Source organism: Arachis ipaensis, chromosome B8, assembly GCF_059453495.1.
Source record: "Arachis ipaensis isolate K30076 ecotype BB chromosome B8, ASM5945349v1, whole genome shotgun sequence".
Lineage (NCBI taxonomy): Eukaryota > Viridiplantae > Streptophyta > Magnoliopsida > Fabales > Fabaceae > Arachis > Arachis ipaensis.
The window spans coordinates 31834991-31847809 of NC_142443.1; positions in this window are offsets into that span (position 1 = coordinate 31834991).

Below are 12819 nucleotides of genomic sequence, written 5' to 3' on the forward strand. Positions count from 1 at the left end.
CTTGATGCCTCAAGTGGAGGATCTCTCACTAAGAACAAAACCGCTGAAGAAGCTTGGGAAGTCATTGTGGACTTAGCGGACTCAACTCAATATTTGAGAACAAGAAAATCCCAACCAAAGGCTATAAGTGAAGTCTCACATTCCGATGATGCTATTTTGACTAAGACACTTGGTGAGATAACAATCATGTTAAGGCAACTCACTCAAGGCCAACAAATTTCACAAATGTTGCTATCTCCTCCACCCCAACCTACTAGAATTGAAGGACCTCCTAGATCTTGTGGTATTTGTGCTTGCAACGGTCACTTAAGTTTGGTGTTGTGATGCCAGGGCATTTTGGCCAGTTTCACTGACCTTTTCTTTACTGTTTTTAGGGTAGTTTCATGCATTTCCTTAGAAAATAAGCTAGTTTTGGGTAGATATTCACTTACATCTTGATTCAAGCATACATTGTGCACTTTACATGATTTCATGAGGATTTTGCATGAATTTTATGACAAATTTGATGTTGCATTTCCCATGACTTGGACCAGAACTTTGATGCACTTGATTGCTTGATTTCAGGACAAAGGAAGCAAAGAAGAACCACATTAGTGGCTACGTTAGTTACACTAACGTGGACACTGACGTGGAATGGGAGTAACTTGCAAAGTTAATGAGAAAAGTAATCGCCAATAACGCTCTCGAAGCCATCATTTCCCACGTTAAGAGTCACGTTAACTAAGTTAACGTGAACTCTAACGTGGAAGAAAGGAAAGGGAGCCAACGTTAGTGACACTTAACATTATCACTAACGTTGGACCAAGCTCAAAAGTGGCCACGTTAAGAGCCACGTTAACTTAGTTAACGTGGCCTCTAACGTTAAGAAGTAAAGGGGAAGCCAACATTAGTGACATTCAACTTTGTCACTAACGTTGGCCAAGTCACAATAAGCCACGTTAACTCCCACGTTAACCTAGTTAACGTGGAAGCTAACGTGAAGAAAGTAGGTGGTCGACAACGTTAGTGACACCAAACATTGTCACTAACGTTGGGATTAACCCACACAAGCCCCAATAAGCCACGTTAACTACCACGTTAACCTAGTTAACGTGGAAGCTAACGTGAAGAAGGAAGGTGATCACCAATGTTAGTGACACCTAACATTGTCATTAACGTTGGAAGGAGCCCACACAAGGCACAATGAGCCACGTTAACTCCCACGTTAACTTAGTTAACGTGGAAGCTAACGTGAGGAGGAGAGATGATGAGCCAACATTAGTGACATTCACCTTTGTCACTAACGTTGGAGATGGCTAGCACAGCCACGTTAGAGGCCACGTTAACCTAGTTAACGTGGACTCTAACGTGGGAGCTAAGGGCACATTAGAACGTTAGTGACAAAGGTAAGTGTCACTAACGTTCTTGAAGGTTGGCAAGCCTACGTTAAAAGAGCCACGTTAACTAAGTTAACGTGGACTCTAACGTAAGGAAGGGGGAGACTTCTCAACGTTACTGGGAAATGTGAGTCCCAATAACGTGTGCGAAGGACATAGAGGCAACGTTAGTGGCAACGTTTGTGCCACTAACGTTGAAGTTAACGTGGCTCTTCCTTTGGTGAGGAACGTTAGTGAAAAAGGTAATTGTCACTAACGTTCTCGAACCCATATTTTTACTGAACGTTAACACCACTAACGTCCTGAGCTAAAGTCTCTGCCCACTTCACACTTTCTCTCTGCAAGTAAAGCCAAGCCCAATGAAGAAGATAACTGCTTCAAACTCAAGATCCAAAGGCCCATACCCAAGACTTGAAGAGCCAACTAGAAGATCAGAAGAGTAGTATATATAGGAGTAGCTTTGAATTGAAAAGGAGAGTTGGAAATTATAGGAAGCCTCTTGCCATAGAACTACTCTCTGTATTTTACTTTCTCTGCACTTCTAGTTTCACAATGTATTCTCCATCTTTGTTTTCATTTTTCAGAGCTATGAACAACTAAACCCCTTTCATTGGGTTAGGGAGCTCTGTTGTAATTTGATAGATCAATACTAGTTTTCATTATTCTTCTTCTATCTTTTCTCTTGATTTTACTTGAAAGCTTTCGATCTTCATCCAATTGGGTAGTTATCTTGGAAAAGAAGCTATTCAAACTTGGATCCCTTCTGAACCTTGAAAGAGGAATGAAGAGATCATGCTAGAAATGCTTTCTCATGCTGGACCAAATTGGGTTTGGATGGATATGTGACTATAATCCTCTCAACACTTGATTTGGGAAATACATGTGGTATAATCAGTGACCATACTTCATCTCTTCTCATGAGCAATTGACCATGGAATTGGCTATTGATCAAGATTTGAGAGATTGAATTACAAGGAATTGTAATTTGATCACTTAAGATTGCCAAGGAGATCAATGAGTGCATTGATTGAGGAAGAGATGAAAATGAAATTGATCCGGAGAATGCAACATCTCCTGAGCCCAATGAACTCCCCATTTCTGATCTTACCCATTCTCTTTAATTTCTGTCATTTACTTTTATGAGCAATTACCCCATTCCCATTTAAGATTCTGCAATTTACTTTCCATCATTTACATTCAGCTCTTTATTTCCAGCATTTACTTTTCTGTTATTTACTTTCCCGCCATTTAATTTTCTGCAATTCTCAACTCAAATTCTGATTCGCTCAACTAGAACATTCCTCTAGTTAAAGTTGCTTGATCAATCAATCCCTGTGGGATTCGACCTCACTCTATTGTGAGTTTTTACTTGACGACAAATTCGGTACACTTGCCGAAGGAAATTTGTTATGAGACAAGTTTTCCGTGCATCAGCAAGCTCTATGTTGGGCATCACCATTGTCAATGGCTACTTCCCGTCCTCTCAGTGAAAATGTTCCAAATGCACTGTCACCGCACGACTAATCATTTGTCAATTCTCGATCATGTTGGAATAGGATCCATTGATCCTTTTGCGTCTGTCACACGCCTAACACTCGCGAGTTTGAAGCTCGTCACTGTCATCCCTTCCCAGATCCTACTCAGAATACCACAGACAAGGTTTAGACTTTCCGGATCTCAGGAATGGCTGCCAATAATTCTAGCCTATACCACGAAGGTTCTAATCTTAGATTAGAAACCCAAGAGATACACATTCAAGCTTGATTACATGTAGAACGGAAGTGGTTGTCAGGCACGCGTTCATAGGTGAGAATGATGATGAGTGTCACGGATCATCACATTCATCAAGTTGAAGAATGAGTGTATATCTTAGAGAAGAAGTAAGCGTGAATTGAATAGAAAAACAGTAGTACTTTGCATTAATTCATGAAGAACAGCAGAGCTCCACACCTTAATTTATGGTGTGTAGAAACTCCATCGTTGAAAATACATAAGAACAAGGTCTAGGCATGGCCGAATGGCCAGCCCTCATAAAGGTCTAAGATAGCATAAGACTAATCGAAGATCAAAAGTCTGTAAATACAATAGCAAAATGTCCTATTTATAGAGAACTAGTAACCTAGGGTTTACAGAAATGAGTAAATAATGCAGAATCCACTTCCAGGCCCACTTGGTATGTGCTTGGGCTGAGCATTGAAGCTTTCACGTGTAGAGACTTTTCTTGGAGTTAAACGCCAACTTTTGTGCAAGTTTGGGCATTTAACTCCAGCTTTTATGCCAGTTCTGGCGTTTTGACGCCAGAATTTCTATGCTGACTTTGAACGCCGGTTTGGGCCATCAAATCTTGGGCAAAGTATGAACTATTATATATTGCTGGAAAGCCCAGGATGTCTACTTTCTAACGCAATTGAGAGCGAGCCAATTGGGCTTCTGTAACTCCAGAAAATCCACTTCGAGTGCAGGGAGGTCAGAATCCAACAGCATCTGCAGTCCTTTTTCAGCCTCTGAATCAGATTTTTGCTCAGGTCCCTCAATTTCAGCCAAAAAATACCTGAAATCACAGAAACTCATAGTAAAGTCCAGAAATGTGATTTTTATTTAAAAACTAATAAAAACATAATAAAAACTAGCTAAAATATACTAAAAACATACTAAAAATAATGCTAAAATGCGTATAAATTATCTGCTCATCAAAGCTAAGGGAGAACTGATTCTACAACTAGAGGAGGATCATATTCTGTTCAAGATGCCTCACCCAACTCTCCTTTTGAAAAAAGAGAGATAAGTGTGCAACACTTTATTTTCCAACCATCTCTTTCAGTGCAGAGCTTTACTAAGCCCCCAAACATCAATTCTAAGTTTGGTGTTGGGCAGCCATCAACAAGCACTGAGAATAAAGGTACTAAGAAGAAAGTATCTAAAGGCTGGAGGGACAAGAAAGTCCCCACTGAAGGTCTCTCACCTGACATGAGAGTTGTCTTCACCAAGAAGCCAGTCACACCACATACAGTGAGCCGTGTCCTGTCTCTAGAACATGTGGAACTCATTCATGAGAAGACAGGAAGAAAATTCACTGTAAGGGACAAAATTCTGAGCCCATATCAATCTTCTTAAGGAGCTAACCGTTAAGCCATTGACGTTAAAGAAGTGCTGGTTGGGAGGCAACCCAATCTTATTTAGTAATTTATATTTCTTTTAATTCCTTAAGTTTATTTTCTTTAAGTTATTTCTTTAGGTTCATGATCATGTGAAGCAGTCAGAACAGAAACAGATAGATTCAATAATAAAAACAGACTACTCTGGATAGAGTGTCTTGCTGGCGTTGAACGCCAGCCAGGGAGCACTGGCTGGGCGTTCAACGCCCATGAAGAGGGTAGGGATTCTGAATTCCCTAGCCTCTCAGGACCCGTGGGTCCCACAGCATCTTTACCTACCCCACTTCTTCCCTCTTCTTTTTCACACTTCCTCATACACTCTTCCCTATAAACTCTAGCTCAATCACATCCATATCACTTTCCCAAAATCATCATAACTCCCACCAACCCCCACCCACTTCAAAATCAAATTTCCCTCCCAATTACCCCACCCATGACCGAACCTTAACCAAGCCCACTTCTATAAATACCCCCTTTTACTAGCCCTTCATACACACACTTCATACACTCTAAATCCCCCTTGGCTGAATTCCTTTTCTCCCTCCATATCCATCTATTTTCTTCTTTTTCTACTCCATTCTTCTCTTTTGTTTATTTTTGCTCGAGAACGAGCAAAGTTTTAAGTTTGGTGTTGGAAAAGCCTTACTTTTTGCTTTCCATTACCACGAATGGCACCCAAGGTTGGAGAACCCTCTAGAAAGAGGAAAGGAAAGGCCGTAGCTGCCACCTCTGAATCTTGGGAGATGGAGAGATTCATCACCAAAGCCCACTAAGACCACTTCTACGAAGAAGTGGCAGAGAAGAAGGTGATTTCTGAGGTCCCTTTTAGGCTTAAGAAGAATGAGTTCCCATAAATCCGAAGAGAGATCCGGAGAAGAGGTTGGAAAGTCCTAACAAATCCCATTCAAGAGGTTGGGATCTTAATGGTCAAGAGCTCTATGCTAATGCATGGGTCACAAAAAATCATGACATTAGTGTGAACCCAAATCCCAAGAATTGGAGCACCATGGTCCGAGGGAGAATCTTGGACTTTAGTTCGGAAAGTGTGAGGTTGGCATTCAACTTTGCCTTTGATGCAAGAGTACCCACATCCTTACACTAGAAGAGTCAACTTTGATCAAGAACTAGATTAAGTACTCTCAGACATCTGTGTGGAAGGAGCACAGTGGAAAAGGGTTTCCCAAGGCAAGCCCATTCAACTAAGAAGGCTTGACCTCAAGCCCGTAGCTAGAGGATGGTTGGAATTCATCCAACGCTCTATCGCCACTACTAGTAATCGGTTAGAAGTGACCATAGACCGAGCCATCATGATTCATTGTATCATGATTGGGAGTGAGGTGGAAGTACATGAGGTGATACCTCAAGAATTGTACAAGATAGCTGAAAAGCCTTCTACCAAAGCAAGGTTGGCATTCTCTCACCTCATTTGTCACCTATGCAATTCAGCTGGAATTGTCATAGAAGGAGACATCTTCATTGAGGAAGACAAACCCATCACTAAGAAGAGAATGGAGCAAACTAGAGAGCATGCACATGAGCCTGTGCAACCGCCTCAGCAAGAAATCCTTGGGATACCTCAAGGGATGTAATTTCCTCCTCAAGGCTATTGGGACCAATTGCATAATTCTCTTGGAGAATTGAACACTAATATGGAGTAATTGAGGTTGGAGCATCAAGAGCATTCTACCATCCTCAATAAAATAAGAGAAGATCAAAGGGCTATGAGGGAAGAACAACAGAGACAAGGGCGTGACATTGAAGAGATCAAGCACTACATTGGATCCTCAAGGAGGAGTAGTAGCCGCCTTCACTAAGGTGGATTCGTTCTCTTAAACCCCCTTTTCTTATGTTATTTAATTTTTCTGTTTTCTGTTATGTTTTATTGTCTGTTCTCTTGTTCTTGTTGCATGATCATCTATGTCTTAAAGTTATAAAATGTTCCATATATGTCTCACCTTACTTAAAAGAAAATTTTATTTGAAAAGAATTGAGAGATACATGAATTTTGAGTTTATCTTAAGAATAGTTCAATTATCTTGATGTGGTGGCATTGCTTTTATTTTCTGAATGTATGAATGAACAGTGCATAATTGAAGTTGGAATTAAGAATGTTGGCTCTTAAAAGAATGATGAAAAAGGAAAAATATTATTGGTAATCTGAAAAATCCAGAAATTGATTCTTGAAGCAAGAAAAAGCAGCAAAAAAAAGCAAGATGCAATAAAAAGAAACACAATTGCATGGAAAAAATGCGAAAAAAATAAAGCAGAAAAAAAGGCAAGAGCAAAAAGCCAATAACCCTTTAAACCAAAAGGCAAGGGTAAAAGGATCCAAGGCTTTGAGCATCAATGGTTAGGAGGGCCTAAAAGAAACAAAATCTTGGCCTAAGCACCCCAAAGGAATAGTGTCCCTAACTATATGCTTGTGGTATGAAGGTGTCAAGTAAAAAGCTTGAGACTGAGCAGTTAAAGTCGTGATCCAAAGATAAAAGGAGTGTGCTTAAGAACTCTGGACACCTCTATCTGAGGATTCTAGCAAAGCTGAATCACAATCCGAAAGGGTTCACCCAGTTAAATGTCTGTGGCATTTATGTATCCGGTGGTAATGCTGGACAACAAAGTGCTTAGGGTCACGGCCAAGACTCTAAAAGCTGTGTTTAAGAATAAAAAAGAACTAAACTAGGAGAGTCAATAATATCATCTGGATTCTAAGTTCCTAAAGAGGCCAACACTTCTGAGTTTCAATGGATAGTCAGATGCCAAAACTATTCAGAAGCAAAAAGCTACTAAGTCCCGCTTATCTAATTGAGACTGAGCTTTATTGAAAACTCTGAGATTTATTGTATCTTACTCTTCTTTTTATCTTAATTTGTTTTTAGTTGCTTGGGGACAAGCAACAGTTTAAGTTTGGTGTTTTGATGAGCGGATATTTTATACGCTTTTTGCCATCATTTTCATATAGTTTTTAGTATGTTTTGTTTAAGTTTTATTACGTTTTCATAGGTTTTATTGCAAAATTCACATTTTGGATTCTACTTTGAGTTTGTGTGTTTTTATGGAATTTCAGGTATTTTCTGGCTGAAATTGAGGAGCTGAAGCAAAAGTCTGATTCAGAGACAGAGAAAGTGTTGTAGATGCTGTCAGGATCTGACCTCCTTGCATTCGAAAGAGCTTTTCTGGAGTTATAGAAGTCCAAATGGAGTGTTCTCAATGGCTATGGAAATCTAACATCTAGGGTTTTCCAGAAATATATAATAGTCCATACTTTGCTTCATAATTGAAGGCCCAAAACTGGTGTTTAACGCCAGCCATCTACTTTAGTCCAGGCGTCCAATGCCCAAAGAGGAGTAGCCAGCGTCCAACGCCCATAAAGGCAACGAGTGTTCAACGTCCAAAGAGCATCCTAGCACGTGGAGACCACTTAAGCTCAGCCCAAACACTCACCAAGTAGGCCCCAGAAGTGGATTTTTGCACTAAAAGGCTGTTTTACCCTTCTTATGTAATCCTTAGTCATCAGTCTAGTATTTATTTGAGAATTTTTATACTTTTACAAGAGAGTCGGAGACCCTTTCGAACAATTTACATGTTTTACATTGTATTTTACCTCATTTATTCTTTACTTTAGCTCATCACTAACTCTAAGCAGAAAACAATAATGTCCTTCATTTGAATCCTTGGTTAGCTTAGACTAGTTAGAGTGCTCATGATTTAAGTGTGGGGAAGTTAGGTTTCGAGATATTTGGTTTGGGAATTGAGTATGTTAGACTCTTTTGTGAAATGTGAAAAGAATGTTGAGGACATATTCATGCATTCAATCCGTTATCGTATGCATTGTAAAAAACAAAAGAAAAAGGAAAAACCAAAAATAAAAGAAAAAAATGAAAAAAAAAAAGAAAGAAAAAGGAGAAAAAATGCCCCAAGGTAAATGGTGATAGCAATGCATATGCACTGTAATCAAAATTGGAATGCATAAATATGTGAAAAACATAGTTAATGGGTAGTTAGATTTTATATTCTAATTACATGGATTGTCTTAAGTTAGATGGGAAGTTTGGGTTAATCAAGGATTCAGATTTTAGTCCACTTGACCAAATACATTCCTACCTTGACCCTAACCCTATTACAACCCTTAAAAGAACTCTTGATGTGTATATTTGTGCATTAAATTTTTGTTGATTGGTAGAAGAAGAGCAAGCCTTAGAAAGTAAGGTTAGTAGAGAATTGAGAGAATCGAACCTTAAACACTTGAGTGATTAGAGTGTATACACTTCCGGTGAGGGTTCGATGCTCGATTCTTTGTTCCTGGCTTTCACGAGCTTTCTTCTTGCAAGTCTATTTGTACTTCTATTTTATGATTTGAATTAGTGAGATCCAGTTTATATTTGTTCTTGGAGAATTTTTTATTTACTTTTAACCAAGTACGTAAATGCATTTTGCATTTAGTTGTATTCATATAGATAGGTTGCATTTCATAATTTCTACCATTCCTCTTCACTCTTTTGGTTCTCTTGAGCTTAGCATGAGGACATGCTAATGTTTAAGTGTGGGGAGATTTGATCCACCACTATTTTGTGGTACATTTTATGCTGAATTGAGTGAATTTTATCCATTATTCTCACACTTATTCATATAATTCGCATGTTTTATATTTTCCTTCCTAATTTTGTGCTGTGATTGAAAACATGCTTCTTTGGCCTTAAATTCGCTAATTTTAATATTCTCTTATTACCATTCGATGCCAGGATATGTCTGTTAAGTGTTTCCAGGGTTTATAGGGCAGGAATGACTCAGAGGATAGAAAGGAAGCATGCAAAAGTGGAAGGAACACAAGGAATTGGGTATTTCAGAATCTGGTAGCGACGCGCACGCATGGGCGACGCGTACGCGTGACTGGTGCTTTTGACAGATGATGCACACGCGTGGCTGACGCCTTTGCGTGGACAGTGAAAAGTCTAGCGACGCGTACGCTGATGGGTTGAAAATGAATTCCAACACCTAAAACTCACCGGCAAGTGTACCGGGTCGCATCAAGTAGTAATTACTCACGTGAGTGAGGTCGATCCCACAGGGATTGATGGATTGAGCAATTTTAGTTAGATGGTTGATTTAGTTAAGCAAACAATTGATGATTTGAGTGAATTGTGACAAACCGAAGCTAAACTGCATGAAACTAAAAGGGAGAAGGGGAATTGACAGTAAATTAAAGAGCAGAAGAAGTAAAATAGCTGAATCTTAAAGTGCAAGTAATGTAAATGACTGAAACTTAAATTGTAAGAAATGTAAATGGATGAAGCTTAGAATGCAAGAAATGTAAATTACTTGAATAATAAAAGGGTATGGGATGCTGGGATTCAGAATTTAACAACAAAAAGTAAAGAAGATGAAGTAAGTGCAGTAGATCTAAACATAATTGGAAAATTTCAGTGAGGCACAAAACAGAAATTAAATTCAACTTAATTGCAAGAGCTAGGAAAGAAATTCACGAGCTCAGAGGCTCAATGAGACTAGAAAACAAGTCTAGATCTCAATTCCTTCCTTGATCTAACAGAGAACAATTTGTAGAAGAAAAGAAGATGAAAACAGTAAAGGAAACTCAGATTCAATTCTTGGAATAATTGAGAAGAGAGGTAAAGATGATTCTCAAACTTAGAATCAATGAAGCTCTTCAATCTCAATTCAAATTCCAAAACAGAAAGCAAAAGTAGCAAAAGAAATGAAAATGAAAACAGAAAGCTAAATCCAATTTCCAAATCTTAGAATTATGCAGAAGAAACCAAAGATGAATTGTAGATCAAGGATTGAAACAGAATTCCTTCAATCTCTATCAAAAATTCAAAAACAGCAAGTAAGAAAATGCAGAAGTAAGAACAAGGAGGAGAGAGCTCAGCTCTCAATCCCAATTCCCCAATTCAAGCTAAAAACTTAAAATAAAAAATGACCATTCAAAAATGAAAGTAAAGGTAAAACAAAAAGGTCCCTCTCTAAATCAAACTAAGTCCTATTTATACACTTTCTATTTTTGATCTTCAAAATTTGGAGTGGGCTTCTTATTTAGTGAAGAATTGGATCCAAAGTGGTAATTGAAGTGAAATTGGCCCATGGTGCAACTCCCAGGGAAGCGTTCAGTTAACTAAACTAACTGAGCGCTCCCCATTGCCCTTCCTTGGCTTATTTTGGTTCGTGCTTGGCTCCAGGGAAGCGTTGAGTTATGTTTCTTAACTGAGCGCTACATACTTGTGTCATTGGCCCAATTCCCTTGCAAAGTGAAGTAGCGCTCAGTTAAATCAATTAACTTAGTGCCCTTGCTGTTTGAGTGAGGCTCCTACTTCGATTCCCAGTGAAGCCATTGTGTGACACATTTCCTTGGCCAATTTGCAATGTAAGTGGCGCTCAGTTAAGAAAGGCAACTGAGCGCCCTTTGTGCTTGTGCAAGGAGGCTCCAAGTTCGAGCCTTGTTGAATGTAATGTTGCCCAATTATTTCCTTGGTGGAGAGTAGCGCTTCATGCCTTGTTAGTGAGGAGCTCCCTTGTTCGAACCCTGCTTGCAGCATTTGTGACTAATTTCTTGCAAGTAGCGCTCCTTTTGGTTCTTGGGGGTGCTTGGTTCGAACCCTGGTGGATGCACTCCTTGGTTTTACGCATTGCTTTTTTTCTTGGAGAGGCACGATAAAGGTAGAAGTTAATAGAGCGCCCATGCTTTCTTTGTTCCTTTGTAGCGCTTAGTTAGGTAAACTAACTTAACGCCATGCTCTCTTTGGTCCTTTGGTCATGCTGCGCCATGGCCTTGCCTTTGATGCTTCCACTGGCGCTCAGTTAAGTGATTGAACTGAGCGCCCTTGCCTCCTTTGTGCGCCACACTTTTGTACCTTGGGTCACGCTTTCCAAGCGTGGCCTAAGGTCCAAAGCGTGCTTTAACTTCAAAAGCGTGCCAAAAATTCCTTTTTCAACCATTTCTTCACCTACAAGTAATCAAAACAACCAATCAAAACATCACCAAATTCACAAGGTTCATAAATTATTCAAAAACCAACTAATTCTAGCTTAAACCTCATGATTTAGTGTCAAATAAAGAATGGTTGATTGATTCAACAAAACCATGCAAAACCACTCCAAATTAGTTACTTCTAATGCAAGAAAGTGCATAAAACCTAATGAAACAAGTGAAAAATGCTTGAAAAGCTAGCATAAGATGACTTGTCATCATACGCGTGATAGAGCGTCACATACTGCATTAAACAGAAAATACTGGGGCTAATTGTGGCCTGCTTTGGACCCAGTTTTAGGTCCGAAAATACTGATTAATGACTGCAGAGTGAATCTGGAAGAGGGAATCAATCATTCAGACATTCACATTAGTTAGGTTTAGATGTAGTTTTCTAGAGAGAGAGGCTCTCTCCTCTCTCTAGGTTTTAGGGTTCTTAGGTTTATTTCTTCTCCAATTCAGATTTCCATCTTACTTTAATTTAGTTTTCTTCTACTTTTATTTGTTCTAATACTTTAGTTATCTACTTTTATCGTTGATTCCTTTTTTTTGCCAATTTAGTTTATGAATTCTTCTTATTTCCTTTAATCCATATTAATGCAAGTTATGTCTTCATGTTTATGATTGCTTCTTTCTTCATTTGTTATTATAGCTTCTTTCTTCATGTTTATGATTGCAAGGAATCAATAATAACAAATGAAGAAAGAAGCAATCATAAACATGAAGACATAACTTGCATTAATATGGATTAAAGGAAATAATAAGAATTCATAAACTAAATTGGCAACAAAAAGGAATCAACGGTAGAAGTAGATAACTAAAGTACTAGAACAAATAAAAGTAGAAGAAAACTAAATTAAAGTAAGATGGAAATCTGAATTGGAGAAGAAATAAACCTAAGAACCCTAAAACCTAGAGAGAGGAGAGAGCCTCTCTCTCTAAAAAACTACATCTAAACCTAACTAATGTGAATGTCTGAATGATTTATTCCCTCTTCCAGCTTCACTCTGCAGTCTCTAATCAGAATTTTCGGGCCTGAAACTGGGTCCAAAGCAGCCCAGAAATCGCCCCCAGCATTTTTTGTTTAATGCAGCACGTGACGCTCTATCACGTGTACGCGTTGGTGCGGAATTTATAACCCAAAAACTAACCGGCAAGTGCACCGGGTCGTACCAAGTAATACCTCAGGTGAGTGAGGGTCGATCCCACGAGAATTGATGGACTAAGCAACAATGGTTAAACGATTTACTTAGTTAGACTAACAGAAAATGGTGTTTTGAGAGTTCAAACGCATTTACAGTAAATTCAG